This window comes from Rana temporaria, chromosome 1, assembly GCF_905171775.1.
Source record: "Rana temporaria chromosome 1, aRanTem1.1, whole genome shotgun sequence".
Lineage (NCBI taxonomy): Eukaryota > Metazoa > Chordata > Amphibia > Anura > Ranidae > Rana > Rana temporaria.
The window spans coordinates 234,924,546-234,942,809 of NC_053489.1; the positions used below are offsets into that span (position 1 = coordinate 234,924,546).

Below are 18,264 nucleotides of genomic sequence, written 5' to 3' on the forward strand. Positions count from 1 at the left end.
CCCGACTAGTTTTGCAAGATCCAGCTCGCTCTTCAGGGGTGTGTAACACTGTACCACTGAGCTTGACCATGGCTACAGGTGTGAGGCCCCAAGACAACGGCAGCAGGTGCCTCACCCGGGAGCTGAGGGGGCGGAGTCAGAAAGGGACCCCACCAGGGGCAGCTGTGGAGATTGCCTGCTGTGTCTCATTACTTTTATACTTGGGATATTCACCATACTCAGCCTATACTTTTTATTGACTAACGAGGTCTCTATGGATACATCACTACACCTATGCCAGGCCTGCTCTCCGTTTGGCCCCTGGTGGGGTCCCTTTCTGACTCCGCCCCCTCAGCTCCCGGGTGAGGCACCTGCTGCCGCGGTCTTGGGGCCGCACACCTGTAGCCATGGTCAAGCTCAGTGGTACAGTGTTACACACCCATGAAGAGCGAGCTGGATCTTGCGAAACTAGTCGGGTAGTTTGATGCCCGTGTACTCTGACCGATACTACATTTATGTACCAATATTTTTTGTTTATGTATCTTTTTATTGGCAACTGTTGGTGTTATCTATGCATGTAAAGAATTTTACTTGAATAAATTATATACTGTAATAACTATTGTTATTCTTACTGGCAGTAACGGTACCCACTTCATTTAAAGTCCCGGGGCGAATCCTTTGTTTGTCCATCCATAGAAGCTGTAGTATGGCTTCTTTGAATAGCAGAGCTGGGTAGAAAAGGGGTGCCCTAGCTGGGCACTTGATGAAAGCCTGTGACAGCCCATATTACTATTAACCCTTGATACACTGGAAGATTACAGCAGCGGGGACAGGGAGCATGGACTAAGGAGGAATTTCCTTGTACTAATTTTTGTTTTTTATTTTGGCTGCACTTAGGAGTTTAAATATCCTTTAACTACTTGCTTACTGGGCACATAAACCCCCTTCGTGCCCAGGCGAAATTTCAGCTTCCAGCACTGCGTCGCTTTAACTGACATTTGCGCGGTCGTGCGACGTGGCTCCCAAACAAAATTGAAGTCCTTTTTTCCCCACAAATAGAGCTTTCTTTTGGTGGCATTTGATCAGCTCTGCTGTTTTTATTTTTTGCGCTATAAACAAAAAAAGAGCGACAATTTAAAAAAAATATATATATTTTACTTGTTGCTATAATAAATATCCCAATTTTTTTTTAAAAAAAACTATTTTTTCTTCTCAGTTAAGGCCGATACCTATTTTGGTAAAAAAAAAACGCAATAAGCGACTGGTTTGCGCAAAAGTTATAGCGCCTACAAAATGGGGAACAGAATTATGATTTTTTTTTTTTACTAGTAATGGCAACAATCTGCGATTTTTATTGGGACTGCGATATTGCAGCGGACGTATCAGACACTTTTGACACAAATTTGGGACCATTCACATTTATACAGCGAGAAGTGCTATAAAAATGCACTAATTACTGTATAAATGTGACTGGCAGGGAAGGGGTTAACACTAGGGGGTGAGGAAGGGGTTAAATGTGTATCCTGGGTGTGTTCTAACTGTGTGGGGGGAGGGGGGGGACTGGGGGAGGTGACCAATGCTGTGTCCCTATGTACAAGAGACACAGATCGGTCTCCTCTCCTCTGACACACAGAGCTCCACGTCCCTGCTGTGTTACCGACGATCACGTGTACCCGGCGAACATCGCGGCCGCCAGGTACACGCATCGGCTCTTCAGCGATGCGCCGGGACAGTGTTTACCCGCTGCGCGCCCCCCAGAGCCGCGCGTGGGTAATGCACTTTAGAAGACGTCCACTTGGCACTTGAGAGCCGCGCTGTTGACGTCTTTTGTCAATAGCGCGGGTCTCAAGTGGTTAAAGATTGCATATAAAATATATGCATAAGCCCATGCTAGACTCTTTTTAAAGCTATAGTTTGGATAAAAAATTCCGCTCACTCTCTTGCCTTCCTTATTTAAGCAAGAATTATCAATTCATGATATGAATAGTTATCAAATGCCCCAGGGGTCCAAATGCATAAAGGCCTCCAGCATCAGCTGCAATCTTATCTCTATCCCCCTGCCCCCAAAAACCACCCTCGCCTTCTCATGTGCCCTCTCTGTGCTCTGTCTGCAATAAGCTCACTTCTGTCCATGACCTTTTTTTGCCTCCCACTCCTTTAACCTTCTTGCAATCATGAAAACATGGCTTCAAGAGTCAGATTCTGCCTTGCATGCATGCAGCCCTCGGCCATGGAGGCCTCCACTGGACTCACTCACCCAGACCCAGTGGACTGGGTGGACAAGTACTGTCTAACCCTCCTTCTCTATTTTTCTCTTCTTTTGAGACACATTGTATTCGTCTGTTTTCTCCCATTTCTCTATGGATTGCAATGACCCATCGGCCCCCTTGACCAGTATCACGCTTCCTTGATGGACTTCTATAACTGGCTACCCTACTTTCTCTCCTCTGCAATACCCACTATTATCCTTGGTGATTTCAACATCCCTGCCAATGTTAACAGCCCAACTACATCCCAACTTTTCAACTTAACCTCATCCTTTGACATTACACAATGGACACAGTCCCCCACTCACTCTCATGGTAATACCCTCAACCTTGTTTCCTCCCATCTTTGCACCCCTACAACCTCACCAACGCCCCCTTTTCTCTCTCTGAAAACAACCTTATCACTTTTAAAATGTGTTTGTCTCCAACCACCTGTCCCACCAAGCAAAAAACAATTACCCGCAGAAACCTACGCCACTTTATTCCTTTTCTGCAACTGACCACCTCATGATAAAATCTCACCCCTGTCTTGCCCCGACCACCTCTACCTACAACAGTTCACTTTCATCCTCACTGGACTCTCTTGCTCCTCTCACTACACAAAATGTCAGGCCCCGACTATTACAACTTTGGCAGACCGACAACCCCAGAAACCTTGAGAGACATAGCCGAGCACTGGAGCGAGTGTGGCGTAAAACCAACTCCCAGCATGCATTCGCCCAATATAAATCTGCCTTCTTAAAATATAAATCCTCCCTCCATGCTGCCAAACAAACCCACTTTGTCACCCTTATTAATACTCTGTCCTCCAGTCCTCATCGTCTCTTCTCTACTTTCTCCACCAGCATCTCTACCCATTAACTCGCTCACTGCTCACGAGATTGCCAATCACTTAAAAAAAAAGATTGATGCAATTCGTGGGGACATCTCCACTGCACAGATATCTAACCAACTTAACATACCCTGTATACAAATCCACTCTCAACACTCTCCTCTTTTGACCTTGCTACTACTGAGAGGATTACTAAAGTTTTCTCAGAAGCCTGCCTTACCACCTATCCCCTGGATCCTGTTCCCTCACATCTACTATGGCAGGGTTTGACAAATTGGCATGGAATCTAGGAGCCAGCTAAAAAAGTTAGGAGACAAAAAACGCACCCCGTCCCGCCAAGCTCGCGCGCAGAAGCGGACACATACGTGAGTAGCGCCCGCATATGTAAACTGTATTCAAACCACACAAGTGAGGTATCGCCGCGATTGGTAGAGCGAGAGCAATAATTCTAGCCCTAGACCTCCTCTGTAACTCAAAACATGCAACCTGTAGAATTTTTTAAACGTCGCCTATGGAGATTTTAAAGGGTAAAAGTTTGTTGCCATTCCACGAGCGGATGCAATTTTGAAGCGTGACATGTTGGGTATCAATTTACTCGGCGTAACATTATCTTTCACAATATAAAAAAAAATTGGGCTAACTTTACTGTTGTCTTATTTTTTAAATAAAAAAAGTGTATTTTTTCCCCAAAAAAGTGCATTTGTAAGACCGCTGCGCAAATACGGTGTGACAGAAAGTATTGCAACTATCGCCATTTTATTCTCTAGGGTGTTAAAATAAAAAAATATATATAATGTTTGGGGGTTCTAATTAGAGGGAAGGCGATGGCAGTGAAAACAGTGAAAAACACATTAGAACTGCTGTTTTGCTACTTGTAATGCCAACAACCACCACAAGATGGCGCCAGATCACAGAAGGAAGCTTAGGCCTGCAGAAGGCTGCAAAGCCGTGGCCTCAATTACCGGCGGGCGCAGGCCCGCCGCGATCGCGCCGGCCGGTAATTGAGGCCGGGGCTTTGCGGCCTTCTGCAGGCCTAAGCTTCCCTGGGCGCCAGATCACAATTTCTTGTCGCAATTATGACCGGGCACCCGGATTTTGTCGAGCCCTGTACGATGGTCACCCTCTTCTTCTCCCTTACATCTTCAATCTCTCATTCTCTACTGCATGGGTGCTCAACCTGTGGCACTCCAGCTGTTGTGGAACTACAAGTGCCATGAGGCATTGCAAGGCTGAAAGTTACAAGCATGACTCCCCAAAGGCCGAGGCATGATGGGACTTGTAGTTCAGTGACAGCTGGAAGGCCACAGGTTGAGTACCCACGCACTACTGGCACCTTCCCCATCCCTCTAAAACATGCATCTATCACCCCCACACTTAAAAAGCCCTCACTGGATCCCGCCAGCCTGAACAACTTAAGACCCATCTCCTTGCTCCCGTTTGCGTCAAAACTTTTAGAACGCTTAGTCTACAACCGTCTTAACTCGTGCCTCATTGACAACAACCTTCTTGACCCCTTACAGTCTGGCTTTCGCTTGCTACACTCCACTGAAACTGCCCTACTGAAACTGACTAATGACCTACGAACTGCTAAAACTAATGATTCAAATGAATGTGTTTTTTGATGCTTTTTGCATTTTACAGAAATGCATTTAATTTTTTTTTTTTAACATGGGATCCTATGGAACAGGTTTAAATCAATGCATTTTTGTGCCTCTGCGTTTTTGGAAGGGTTCGGCGACTTTTTTTCCTGCAAAATGCAGCATTTTGCATGTAGTAGACTTCAATGGACCCGCATCCAAAACGCAAGTACTGCGTTTTAACCGCAATTTTCATTTTCTTTACATTTACTGTATATAGCTGGTTAATAAGGAGCGGGCCGGAAAGTCGCCCGCAGCGTCCTTAACAACCTTCGGTCTAGTATGGTGTTGGGGGATGCCCCCATGCAAAAATGTAACAAAACAAATTGTGTGGGGTCCCCCTAAATCCATACCAGACCCTTATCCAAACATGCAGCCCAGCAGGTCCTGAACCATACCAGACCACATGCCCTCAACATGGGGATGTGGGTGTTTTGGGGCAGGGGGGCTCTGTGCCCCCCACCCCAAAGCACCTTGCCCCCATATTAATGGGGATAAGGGCCTCTTCCCAACAACCCTGGCCGTTGGTTGTTGGCGCCTGCAGGCTTATTAGAATCAGATCCCCCCCTATGTGAATAGGTATCAGGTACATCGCACCCCAAAAAGCAGTGAGGTGTGAAAAAAAAAAAAATGTTTTTTTGACAAGCCCTTTATTTAAAAATATAGCTCTGAACTTTCTTCTCCCCGAGCCGTCTACTCCCGCCGGTTACCCGCTAAAAAAACAAAACAAACAGTTTTTGTCCAGAGGCTGTCTTCCTTCGTTGTGATGTGCCCCGCTGTCTGACAACTCTTATATAGCCATGGGGCCTGGCCAATCCGATGACATCACACAGAGAGCTTGCCCCCTGTCTGACAACTCTTATATAGCCATGGGGCCTAGCCAATTCGATGACATCACACGGAGAGCTTGCCCCTTATATAGCCACACCCCATGGCTATATAAGAGATGTCAGACAGCAGGGGCACATCACAACGAAGGAAGACAGCCTCCGGACAAGAAAGGCTTTTTTTGTTTTTAGCGGGTAGTCGGCGGCGAGCAAGAAAACAGCTTGGGGAGAAGACAGCTCAAGGCTATTTTATACCCATTTACATAGGGAGGGGGCCGGAAGCGCAGATTCCCCCCCCCCCCCCCTCACGTTGAGGGCATGTGGTCTGGTATGGTTTGGGAGGGCTTACTCATGCCCTTCCTTTCCTAGGCTGCATGCTCGCATAAGGGTCTGGTATGGATTTGGAGGGGGCCCCCCCCCCATGCCATTTTTTTTTTATTTTGTCGTGAGGGTGTCCCCTCCAAATCCATACCAGAACAAAGAGTCTGGTATGGTCTTGGGGGGGGGGGGGATTTCTTAAAGGGTCACTAAAGGAAAACATTTTTTTAGCTAAATAGCTTCCTTTACCTTACTGCAGTCCTGGTTTCATGTCCTCATTGTTCGTTTTTGCTTTGAAGTAGCTGTAATTCTGCTGTGATCTCCACACTTCCTGGTTGTCTGTTTGCTTATAACCATCGTACTGGGAGCTTTCTCACGGTGGTCTAAGCTGTCATTACTGTGTGTCTAAAACTCCTCAGAACCAATCAGATTCATTTTAAAAGCAAAACACTGCCCTGGATTTGTTTGTTTTTGTTCTGTGAGTCTTCCCGACTCACCTCTCACTCGGAACTTCATGTATGTACCTTTAAAACCGAAATTGAAACTAGAGGCACATTATATGATAGATTAAATTCAATTTTTAATCATTTTTAAAAGGAATCAGTTAACTTTTATGTCTCTATACCCAATAAACAGTAATTTCAGCAAAAAAAAAAAAAATCCTTTAGTGACCCTTTAAGCAGTTAATTTTTTTTAACATTTAGCTGTCAGAGGGGAAGCCCGCTGACAGCTCATCGGTTGCTAAGGACACGGCGATCAGCTTCCCGACCCGCTACTTGGCAACCAGCGATACACAGTGAATGTATTAAAAACAAAAATAAAATAAAAATCGCAGTAGGCACAGCAAAAATCACTGCAGAGAAGCTCAAAAGCAACATGCATAGATGTGAAATGGACCACCCATTGATCTCTATGGAGTGGCAGATGTCGGCGGACACCGGTTGGCATACGATCTGATAAGAACAGACGGATGGGGATCTGTTCCCCATGTGTCCGGCGGATCAGATGAAAACTGACAGGCAGTCCGTTTCCATCAGCAGACTGTCATCTGTCTATTCAGCAGAGAGATCCCCCGCTGAGCAGGCGGATCCGACGGATAAAGTCCTCCCTGTCTGAAAGGGGCCTCCAGCTCACCACACACGTTGCAATCTGATCTTACAATCAACTTAACATTTACCAAAACAATGTATTAGAAGGACCTATGTAAAGTATCCAATCAAGCAGGACCATGCATTACATGACAGATCTAAAGAGGATTGCACAATCAGACTGTAACGTGCATGGTGAGCCTTTCACAAAGCCATTCCATTCAGATCTGCCTGTCAGTTTCTCAAGACTTCACTGTGCAATCTACTTTAGCTCTACCATCACTTGTGTAGCGTATAGGCCTGCCAAATTGGATAGATTAGGCGAGTTCTATTGTATATTTTTGGTAACTCTAAAGGGGATTGTATAGTGTATGGTTACCGTAACTCTACCAAATGATGTCGGCCCCAGAACTATGCAGACACTCACATGAGAGATCAGTCTACCACTGTCCAGGGAACGCCTAACATTCTCTGGGGGAACCCTGGATGAGAATGGCTACTCCATAGGGGCGAATAGTGAGGCATATACACTTCACTACATACATGACTTATCGGCTATAACGACATACAAAATGCAATTTATTATGGATAGCTTATATTGAAGAGGCAACGTGTCCTATATACAAATAACAAAAGGCGCCTGCACACAATTCCAGTGCTGTGACAGACGTGCCCTTTTCTCACTCCAGCCACATACCATCCGACTCTACACGTACTTCCAGCCTCTAGTATCCAGCCACCACACCGCGCTTCCCGCCTGCTTCCTCTCCACACACGCCCCTTCCTGCCCATTGGCCGAGCAGCTTCACAAGTTGCTCATGGGAAATGTAGTTGAAGGTGATGTTACGAGCAAGGGTAGCGCTAGCGCCCCAGGCGGCCTGCGAACTACAACTCCCAACTCTGCCATCCTTATCGTGGAATAGAAGGAATTACTACCCTTCAGTAGTAATCTTTTATTTTTTTATGATTTTTCTCTGTATATTTTTTTCTGGCGTATATAAATGTAATGTTATGTCTGGTTGTTTTCAAACCTGGCTTTAACCCGTTCATTGCCACTGGTCTTTTTTTTATCATTGCACACATTTGTTAAAAGATCCAATCTGGGCTTGAACAATTCCAAAATCCCAGACCTGCACCATTTTTTAACATTGCTCCCTCCTCCCTATAACAAAATTGTAAAAAAAAAAAAGTATATATATATATATATATATATATATATATATATATATATATATATATATATATATATATATATATATATATATATATATATATATATATATATATATATATATATATATCATATTTTTTTTTTATTTTTTTCTAAAGTTGAGGTCACCCAACCAAAAATGACATACCGGGCCTTGCGCATTCGCAGAAACACTGTTGGTCACTCTGGGTGCCAACTCCTTTTTTATTTTATTTATTAATTCAACCCAGAAACGCTGTGGGATGTGCCAGGTCCCTGGCAAAGAGATTATATCATGATAACTAAAGGGGACCCGTCATGGCTCTATACATGTATAAAGGAGTATAAAGAGGACCTGTCATTGCTCTATACATGTATAGGAGTATAAAGAGGACCTGTCATGGCTCTATACATGTATATAGAGGACCTGTCATTACTCTTTACATATAAAGGACTATAAAGAGTACTTGACATGGCTCTATACATGTATAACGAGGGCCTGTCATGGCTCTATAGATGTATAAAGAGAACATGTCATGGCTCTATACATGTATAAAGAAGTATAAAGAGGACCTGTCATGGCTCTATACATGTATATAGAGGACCTGTCATTACTCTTTACATATAAAGGACTATAAAGAGTACTTGACATGGCTCTATACATGTATAACGAGGGCCTGTCATGGCTCTATAGATGTATAAAGAGAACATGTCATGGCTCTATACATGTATAAAGAAGTATAAAGAGGACCTGTCATGGCTCTATACATGTATATAGAGGACCTGTCGAGACTCTTTACATGTAAAGGAATATAAAGAGGACCTGCCATGGCTCTATACATGTATAAAGGAGTATAACGAGGGCCTGTCATGGCTCTATACATGTATAAAGGAGTATAATGAGGGCCTGTCATGGCTCTATACATGTATAAAGGAGTATAACGAGGGCCTGTCATGGCTCTATACATGTATAAAGGAGTATAACGAGGGCCTGTCATGACTCTATAAATGTATAGGAGTATAAAGAGGACCTGTCATGGCTCTATACATGTATAAAGGAGTATAACGAGGGCCTGTCATGGCTCTATACATGTATAAAGGAGTATAACGAGGGCCTGTCATGACTCTATAAATGTATATAGGAGTATAAAGAGGACCTGTCATGGCTCTATACATGTATAAAGGAGTATAACGAGGGCCTGTCATGGCTCTATAGATGTATAAAGAGAACATGTCATGGCTCTATAAATGTATAAAGAAGTATAAAGAGGACCTGTCATGGCTCTATACATGTATATAGAGGACCTGTCGAGACTCTTTACATGTAAAGGAATATAAAGAGGACCTGCCATGGCTCTATACATGTATAAAGGAGTATAACGAGGGCCTGTCATGGCTCTATACATGTATAAAGAAGTATAAAGAGGACCTGTCATGGCTCTATACATGTATATAGAGGACCTGTCGAGACTCTTTACATGTAAAGGAATATAAAGAGGACCTGCCATGGCTCTATACATGTATAAAGGGGTATAACGAGGGCCTGTCATGGCTCTATACATGTATAAAGGAGTATAACGAGGGCCTGTCATGGCTCTATACATGTATAAAGGAGTATAACGAGGGCCTGTCATGGCTCTATAAATGTATATAGGAGTATAAAGAGGGCCTGTCATGGCTCTATACATGTATAAAGGAGTATAACGAGGGCCTGTCATGGCTCTATAGATGTATAAAGAGGACCTGTCATGGCTCTATACATGCATATAGGCGTATAAAAGGACCTGCCATGGCTCTATACATGTATCCAGGAGTATAAAGGGACCTGTGAATTGCCGGCGGCCACAATGTCTTTTGCGCAAACTAATCAATGTACGCTAATTGTGTTTTTTGTTTTTTTTTGGTACCAAAAATATGTAGAAGAATACATATTGGTCTAAACTGAAGAAAATTGTTTATTTTTCTAAATTTTGGGGATATTAATTATAGCAAAAAGTTAAAAAATATATATATTTATTAGCACAAAAAATAAAAACCGCAGAGGTGTGATCAAATATCACCAAAATAAATCTCTATTTGTGGGGAAAAAAAGGACATCAATTTTATTTGGGTGGCTGAACGGGCTGGCGGGCATCAGTATACTGCCCCCCTAAAAGTACCACCCGGTCCCATCATAGGACCGGCCCTGAGCTTACCTGTAAAATCCATTTCTTGGAGTACATCACAGGACACAGAGGTCCGGCCCCTCTTATTGGGATATATAAGGATTTTACAGGTATGCTGTTTAACCACTTCCATACCGGGGGGGCCACTTACGCACCTTCCTGCCCAAGCCAATTTTCAGCTTTTAGCACTGTCGCACTTTGAATGACAATTGCGCGGTCATGCTACACTGTACCCAAACAAATTTTTTATCATTTTGTTCCCACAAATATAGCTTTCTTTTGGTGGTATTTGATCACCTCTGCGATTTTTATTTTTTGCACAACTAAAAAAGACCGAAATTTTTGAAAAAAATTAAGTTTTTATTTTTTTCTGTTAATTTTTTTTGTAAATAAGTACATTTTCTTCTTCAATTATGGGCACCGATGAGGTGGCACTGATGGGCATCGATAGGCGGCACTGATAGGCGGCGCTGGTATGCCACAACGATGGGCATTCATAGGCGGCACCGATGGGCACTCATAGGCGGCACTGATGGGCACTCATAGGCGGCACTGATGGGCACTCATAGGCGGCACTGATGGGCACTCATAGGCGGCACTGATGGGCACTCATGGGTACTTATGGGTGGCACAGATGGGCACTGATAGGTGGGCACTGGGCATAGATGGGCACTAAGAGTTGGCACTGATGGACACTAAGGGGTGGCACTTATGGCATTGCTGGGCATCATTTCAGTCAGTGCCCATGTTGCCAGTCAGTGCCCATTTAAAAAAAAATGTATTGTTTTTTTTTGTTGTGCCTATTTTTGCTCTATTGAGCACCGGGGGGCACTCCCTGGTGGTCCAGTGTTGGCATTCGAGGGGGGGCTGCGCTGATAAACAATCAGCGCAAACCCCCCTTGTAAGGAGAGCCGCCGATCGGTTCTCCTCTACTCGCGTCTGTCAGACGCGAGTGAGGAAGAGCCGATCAACGGCTCTTACTGTTTACATCGTGATCAGCCGTGGTTGGACACGGCTGATCCCGTGGTAAAGAGCCTCCGCCGGAGGCTCTTTACTGAGATCGGAGATGCAGGGTGTCAGACTGACACCCCGCATCACCGATCGCCGCGCGCCCCCACCGATCGCCGCGCGCCTGGCATGTAATCCTGCAGGACGTCAATAAACGTCCAGTCAGGATTTCACAACCACTTCCCGGACGTCAATTGACTATTGACCAGGCGGGAAGTGGTTAAAAAATCCTATTATTAAAGAGACAGAAAATATCAGACCGGAGTTCTCTGCATTCAGCGCCGTCATCTACAGAATGACCACTAGGCGGCAGTGTCTGCCCTGCATTTAGCAGTGTGCTTTGCTAACACAATACATTAAGGTTGATTTACTAAAAACCGGAGAGTGCAAAATCTGGTGCAGCCGTGCACGGTAGCCAATCAGCTTCTAACTTCAAATTGTCCAATTAAGCTTTGACAACAAAAAAAACTAAAAACTGGAAGCTGATTGGTTTCTAGGCAGAGCTGCACCAGAGTTTGCACTCTCCAGTTTTCGTAAATTAACCTCAATGTCTTTACAGGGAAGGGTCAGTACAGATCTGCAGTTGTGTTCCGTGATAGGGGGGGGGGAGGGGGAATATATAACCCCCATGGGCATGGCTGTCCCATGGAAGAGGAATTCTTGTAATATATACAGAAATGCAATAAGTGTCTTCAATGGGGGACATGCCCTGACCAGGGAGGTTCTGGGCTCCTGCCCCGGGGGGGGGGGGGGGGGCACCCATCAAATGCCTCTTTTATCCCCCCCCCCCAGTCGCTGTGCAGAGGTGGGAGAACATAAAAGGACCATCTGCAATGCAAACGCCTCATTTATCAAAGAGTCCTGATGGAAAATAACGCCACTGTCCATCCGCTCTGACTGGGGCCAGGACAGTCTTTAATATGGTTTGGGCCCTGGGCAAAAACATTTTTTGGGCCCCCATCCAGCTTATTTTGGGCCTGGCTGGTTCACATGTATGTGTTTTGGCGGCCCTCATTTGTGCAGGTACAGCAGCCCATTGATTTGAATAGGCCGCCATGCCTTCGTTTCCTGCAGAAAAAAGGTGCATTCAGCATTTTAAAAATACAGTTGCCTTGAAATCCATTCTGCTTTTGCACCATGCTACTTACCTGCAGTTCTTGCACCATGCTACTTACCTGCAGTTCTTGCACACACAAACGCACTGTGTTTTTAAAAGCGTGACCTAAACGTCTAAAAATGCAGCAAGTTTGACAGTGCGGGAACTGCAGATAAGTCACAGCAGACAGCAGAATGGACAGACAGTGCTGTATTTCAGTGCTTGATGGGCATAGGCGTGCCGTGTGCGCAGCCTATTACATGTAGCATGCGCTTTTCTTTGCAGGAAACGCAAAAAACACATACATGTGAACCAGCCAGGCCCAAAATAAGCCCATCAAGCAGTTAAATACAGACAGTAATGCCATGTTCTCTGAGGCCTTACTCAGCCTGGACTGCAGGTCTGGTCTGTGATTTAAAGAGTTCCTCTATTTTACACATGGCATGGCATGGGGTCCCATGGTGCTAAAGCAGAATGGACAGACGGTGCTGTGACCCCCATGCCATGCCATGTGCAAAATAGAGGAACTTTTTAAAACACTGACCAGACCTGCAGTGAATCTAGAAATATTATAAAGACTTTGGGCACACTCTACAGAAAACTTCTATTTACAATATAGATTAGCAAACAGTGACATACCTTGAGGAGCAGGACATGAAGAAGTCAGCCTCGGGAAGAGTAAGCTGGGGATGTTCTAAAATCACATTCTAATTCACTTTTATATACAAGCAGCACCCAGTGGCAGGAAGGGAGAAGTGCACGTCTAAAGGGAAGCCAGGGGTGCTGTACATTTTAAAACACTGGGAAGGGAAGCGGTACTGTCACTGGCTGCGTGCCGCTGATGATTTTCAGCCTGATTTGTGGGCAGCACAGGGGCTTAACGGACGGCAGGAATATAGATATATATATATATATATATATATATATATATATATATATATATATATATATATATATATATAATAAAATAAATATTTTTATAAAAAAAAAGGGGGTTGTCATCCGGAGCCCTGTGGAGCTACGGGGCCCTGGGGACCCCCAAACCTCAAAAAAAAAAATTGGCCCTTTAATAAAAAATACAAATATATTAAAAAAAATATTTGTTTTTATTTAAAATAAATAAAAAAAAGGGGGGGGGTTTACCATCTGGGGCCCTGGGGGCCTCTAAAAAAAAAAAAAATATATAAACAAAAATAAAAAAATAAACATTTATAAAAAAAAATAAAAAAGGGTGTTTGCCACATGGGGCCCTGGGGACCTCTGAGCCCTTTAATAATATATATATATATATATATATATATATATATATATATATATAAAAGAAATAAAAAGAAATAAAATAATATAAAAAAAAAATGTTTTTATAAAAAAAAGGGGGGTTGCCATCCGGGGCCCTGGGGACCTCTGGGTCCTTTATTATTAATAATAATAATAATAATAATAATAATAACAACATTTATATTATATAATTTATATATATATATATATATATATATATAATAAAAGAAATATATAAAAAAAGATTTTTTTTTATAAAAAAAAGGGGGGTTGTCATCTGGGGCCCTGTGGAACTACGAGCCCCTGGGGACCCCCAGACCTCTAAAAAAAAAAATTGTCCCTTTAATAAAAAATAAAATAAAAATATATTAAAAAAATATATTTTTTATTTAAAAATAAATAAAAAAAGGGGGGTTGCCATCTGGGGCCCTGGGGGCCTTCGGGCCCCTGGTGACCCCTAAAAAAAATTGTCCCTTTAATAAAAAATAAAAATATATTAAAAAAAAATATTTTTATTTAATTATAAATAAAAAAAGGGGGGTTGCCACCTGGGGCCCTGGGGACCTCCGGACCCCTAAAAAAAAAAGGGGGGTTGCTTTGGGCCCCCAACAGTGACAGGGCCCTGGGCAGTTGCCCCGTTTGCCCTGTGGTAAAGACGGCCCTGCTTATATAGCGCTCACATATACCATGGTGCTGTACAGAGCCAGTCACATCAGTCTGTGCTGCAGAAGAGCTTACGCTATAATTTCACCACCACAGTCACACACTATTATTGTTGATATTATTATACACTTATATAGCGCTAACATATACCATGGTTCTGTACAGGGAACACTGAGCCAGAGACATCAGTCTCTGCAGCAGAAGAGCTTACACTCTAATGCCCCCCCCCCCAGTCACACACTATTATTATTATACATTTATATATCAGACATGATAGAATAGATCAAATGGGGGGCTGGGTACAGGGATCTCACCTATACGGTCCCAGAGAGTTGGAAGAGGCTGGTGGTGTGACCCCTCCACACCCACCTACAATTACAGTATCAGATCTGGGGGGGCGCCTTAATTTTTAGTGACGGGGTCAGAAATCTGTCCAAATCATAAGATGTCATTGCTGGTCCATGTTGTTCAGTATTTGTCTGATGACCCCCCATTGGCATTAGTTGTAGTTTTGCCCACTGACTTTGTGTGATATTGTATAAGAAGCCTTGGTAACCATGGCAACAAAAGCCCAGCAACGGACGTTTCTATGTCCTAATATTAATGTGAATGTATTTTCACTGAGATTTTTTTTTTTTTTGCAATTCATAAACCGCTGTCCAAATCTATAGTTACATAGTTACCGTAGTCAGGGTGAAAAAAGACACTAGTCCATTAAAAAAATATCAGGACTGGCGCCATTTCATTCTCCACTTTCAGAAAATATATCATGTGTGGGCGGGGTTATGTCATTTTCAGGCGCTAAATGGTGTTTGAAAACATAAAAAAAAATAAAAATAGCAAAAATTCCTCTGGCAGTGAAAGGGTTAAAGATTTCAAATCTCCCTGACTCCTCCCACTCAATATCACAAGCTTGTTTACTAGCAGGCAGAGCAAATCTCCCTGACTCCTCCCACTTATGACATCACAATAGCAGGCAGAGAAAATCTCCTTGACTCCTCCCACTTGTGACATCACAGTAGTAAGCCTTAAATAGCAGGCGGATCGGACTAGCTGCTCAGTTGTGACTTGAGCTTCAGGTAAGTAGGATGTGTTTTCTTTCTCTCCTAAAATTCCTTCTTTTCTCCTAATAATCTGATCTGATGACGATCAATCTTCACCCCGATCGTCTATAAGTCCTTATTAATGTTATTGGAGTTCATTGATCCCAAATATTTCTGATTTATATATATATATATTTAACTATAATTGATTTATAGAGGAATGTAACAGCTGGACTGACACTGATTGCAGGGACATTCCATCACCGTGGCAACGCTTCTTTTAGATTCCAACTGACATTTCAGTTCAAATCCTCCAATCACAATGCGGGGGAATTACAGGAAATGTCTGTACAGATGAAATATCAGATCTGGGGGGAGGGGCAACTTCATTTTTAGTGACGGGTTCATAAATCTGTCCAAATAATAAGATGTCATTGCTGGTCCATGTTGTTCAGTATTTGTCTAATGACTGCCTATTGGCATTAGGAGCTTACACTCTAATGTCCCCACCACAGCCCCACACCGGGATTATTATTATTATTATTATTATTATATAGCTCTCACATATATATAATAATTATTACAATAATAATATTAATAATAATAATAATTATTATTATTATTATTATTATTATTATTATTATTATTATTATTATTAAATACTTATATAGCTCTCACATATATTATTATTCTTAAATACTTATACAGCTCTCATATACAGTATATAGCCCTCACATATATAATAATAATAATTATTATTATTATTATTAAATACTTATCTAGCTCTTACATATATAATAATAATAATGATGAAAACTGTATACAGCTCTCCCATATACAGTATATAGCTCTCACACACATTATATATATATATATATATAATATATATATATATATAAAACATATAGCGCTCACGTATATAATAATAATAATAATAATTATTATTATTATTAAATACTTATTTAACTCTCACACATATAATAATAATAATTATTATTGAAAACTTATATAGCTCTCACATATATAATAATAATAATAATTATTATGAAATACTTATATAACTGAAGCATAGTAAACCGTGTTTACTATGCTTCCATTTGTGAATGAACAGGAAGCCTCTCAGCACAGAGCACTTCCCATTCATTCACTGTCCACTGCAGCTGCAGAGGAAGGCGTGTGTGTTTGAGCTTTGGGGTGCACACCAATGGCGGCTGGTGTTTTTTTGGGGGGGGGACAATCAACCACCCCCCTTGCTGTCGGTCAGGTCACCCGCATCCCCCCACCCCCTAGGGGTCTCACGGTCGGTCTGTCATCCAGCCCCGCACTTACCCCATCTAGCTTGCAGGCGGGCAGCGCTCCTGGGTGAGGCGGCTTCCTTTCTTTCTCCCTGCATCACGGTGGCTTCTGCTGTGCGTCTCCTCCCTCCTCCTCCTCCTAGTCGTCCAATAGGATCACCTTTCTTTTCAGCCAATCGGGTGAGGGGGTTTTAGGAACCGCTACCTGATTGGCCGGGAAGAGGATCAGTGTGACAATAGCGAATATTCATTCGCTTTTGTCACACAACTGGGTGGGCTCGGAGCGCACTACTCTGCGCCTGAGCCCACCCATTTTTGAAGCCTATTAGAGCCTCCGGCTCTAATCACGTGCTTCCAAAAAAAAAAACTCCATTGGAATCCATGCGTCCGGTGCCCCGCAGGTAGATTAGGGAGCCGGATGCATGTATAGGGGGGATGTCGGCCAATGCGCCCCCCTAATGGACCGGCCGCCCCTGGTGCACACCCTAATGCACACCTATGCATCTGTCCAAGATGAGAGTTCCCCTCACTTTGGGGAGATTTGCTCTCATTTCCTGTAGCATCACCAAGATGGGAAGTAATAGGAAACCTTCCTAATAGTATGCAGATGGAAAAAAATAACTTAATCGTGGGATCTAACCCTTACCTACTCAAAGCAAAGAAAAGTTTTGGTTAGACATGCGCTTATGGAGGGGAAGGTAGAAGGAAACATGAGGGAGATTGGAACTAACGGACGTCGTTTTAGTAAAATATAAAGCTTGTATATTCTGTGTTTTATTTCACTTTATTTCCAAAATTTTAGCAGAACAAAATGTATTAATTTAAACTTTTTCTTACAGGATTTCTTACAGAGCATTTGAACTGAAAGAGAAGAGAGAAGAGACAATCACAAGCTTTTATAAAGCATTAAAACTGAAAGAGAAGAGAGAAGAGACAATCACAAGCTTTTCTAAAGCATTTGAGCGTAGCGAAACTACAAAGGTAAGTATCCTCTCACGGGAAGCTGACATTAGATCCTCTGCCAAGTTTTTATTGCAGTCGGTGTCCCCGCTGGGGAGATTCCCCCCTTTTATTTGTTCTGGTGACAACCCTAAACTTTTAGAGTTGTCATGAGAACAAGAGTTGAAGGTGGATCATCCAATGTTCTGGGCCCTACAGCCTAAGACGGGAATTGAATTCCCCTCACTTTAAGGAGATTTCTTCTCACTTCCTGTTGCATCTCCACTTCAGGAAGTAAAGAGAAATCTTCCTCGCCTAGCAGGAGATAGACTGGGGGAAAAAAAACTTGATGGCGGGGGGGTTTTCGGCCTCCCTATCCAAAACTAAGAAACCCTGTATGGGGTTTTGACCAGGAGAGCCATGGTGGGCAGGCGGATCTTACTGTAAAGGAAAAGCCATACCCGTACAGGGTTTTGCCTAGGAGAGCCATGGCGGGTGGGCAGGCGTGAGCACACCCTCTTAAAGGAAATGCCGTACAGGGTCTTGCCCAGGAGAAGCCATTGTAGGGGGGCGCGCGCGTGCGCCCTCTGGCGGCTCTTAAAGGAAAAGCTGTACCTATACAAGCTTTCGCCCAGGAAAG

At 43.1% G+C, this 18,264-nt stretch overlaps 1 protein-coding gene across 2 annotated transcripts in view; it reads right to left on the bottom strand.

Moving 5' to 3' along the window:
• The window catches only part of FANCG (FA complementation group G), a 41,635-nt gene extending 33,884 nt beyond the window's left edge, over positions 1-7,751 (bottom strand). The window contains exon 1 of one of the 2 annotated variants that reach the window (XM_040351877.1): positions 7,646-7,751. The gene's annotated coding sequence lies outside the window, so the exon portion shown is untranslated. The remainder of the gene's footprint in view (positions 1-7,645) is intronic. The other variant, XM_040351878.1, reaches the window with a different exon arrangement.
• Between the last annotated feature and the right edge of the window lie 10,513 nt (positions 7,752-18,264).